Below are 2,006 nucleotides of genomic sequence, written 5' to 3' on the forward strand. Positions count from 1 at the left end.
AAAATATTGCTTTTTATTAGAGAATAAAATTATAGTAGTATATATACTCATATTATTATACACTGTTTAAACAAAAAAACTCAATACAAACTAAAAAAAAAATCTTAAAAATGAAAACATATTTTTTATTCAAATTAGTTTAAATTAAATTAAATATTTTAGAGCAATTAAACAAAAAAATCACTAAATTGTAATACTAAACACAACTCCACATGTACATAAAACATAAATATTAACAAATTAGATGTAGACTAACACGGACTAAACTTATGATAAAAATAACTCCACGTATTATTATTATTATTTTAAAGATAATAATTTACAATTATAAATAACGACAAGCAAAAAACAACAACAACAACAACATCAAAGCAAGTTAAAAAATATTTGATCTTACATTGATCTCTCTTAACGTGTTTTATTATGAAATTGTCTAATAAATAACATAAGAAGATATTTCAGACAATTTAGACAATTATTACTAAATATTGCTTTTCCCTAGAGAATAAAATGACAGTAGTATATCCCCCATCCATCCATTTTCTACCGCTTATTCCCTTTTGGGGTCGGGGGGGGGGGGGGGCGCTGGAGCCTTTTTTCAGCTACAATCGGGCGGAAGGCGGGGTACACCCTGGACAAGTCGCCACCTTATCGCAGGGCCAACACAGATAGACAGACAACATTCACACTCACATCCACACACTAGGGCCAATTTAGTGTTGCCAATCAACCTATCCCCAGGTGCATGTCTTTGGAGGTGGGAGGAAGCCGGAGTACCCGGAGGGAACCCACGCAGTCACGGGGAGAACACAGTAGTATATATACTCATATTATTATACACTGTTTAAGCAAAAAAAAAACCTAAACATTTTTTTTTACAAAAAATGAAAAACTAATTTAAATAACATCAAATATTTCAGAGCAATCAAACAAAAATTCATTAAATTATTATACTACACACAACTCCACACATACATAAAACAAAAATATTATCAAATAAAAATAACTCCACGTACAATTATCATTTTAAAGCAAATCATTTAAAAATAAAAAGACAAAAAATATATATATATCCAAAAAAATTAAAAACTAATTTAAATAAAATAAAATATTTTAGAGCAATTAAATAAAAAATAAATTATAATACTGAACACAACTCCACATATACATATAACAAACGTATTATCAAATTAAATGTAGACAAACACGGACTAAACTTATGATAAAAAGAACTCCACATATTATTATAATCATTTTAAAGATAATGATTAAAAAAAAAAAAAAAGACAAAAAAAAAAAAAAAATCAAAGCAAGTTAAAAGAAATATTTGAGCATACATTGATCTCTGTTACCATGTTTTATTATGACTTTTTTTCCTGTCAAACTTCACAGTCACTCCCTGGATGGGAAGATTCCAGCAACAGATACTGTAAAGAAATGTTCTTGGCCTCTGCTTCCACATAAACACGTTGTTCTTTTTCTTGCGATAGAGTGAATGCGCTCATGGATCACGTGACGCATGCACGGCACTAATGCTATCAATGGTTGCAGTCTGACGGCGGGAGGGGGCGGGGCCTCTTCTTTATCTCATTAAAACAAGCCCGTGCATTGTCAATGCATTTCATCACCATCACATAAACGTCGACTATTCGTCCCCAGTTGAAACATGGGAGGGGGAAGCTGACTCAACAAACCTGCTTCTGCAAAAAAAAAAAAAAAAAACTCCTCATGTAACTGTGAAAAGTTAGAGGCGTCCTCCCCTCCCCCCGCCTCCACATGGCGCCGGAAGAAGAAGAAAGTAACCTTTAAACACAGGTTGCTTTTGTTATGATTGCTTCAAAGTGTGACTTCTAATTGAGTGGCTGTTAATCAATGAAGAGCACACACGTGCGGTTGATTAGTATGGTGACGTCACCGTGTGGCAACGACGCGTTTATTAATAATAGCAAAAAAACAAACAACAAACAAAAAAAAAACAAGGCGTCGCTTCAGCCCCCGACGTTTAA

Source organism: Nerophis lumbriciformis, linkage group LG01 (assembly GCF_033978685.3).
Source record: "Nerophis lumbriciformis linkage group LG01, RoL_Nlum_v2.1, whole genome shotgun sequence".
NCBI classification, from domain to species: domain Eukaryota; kingdom Metazoa; phylum Chordata; class Actinopteri; order Syngnathiformes; family Syngnathidae; genus Nerophis; species Nerophis lumbriciformis.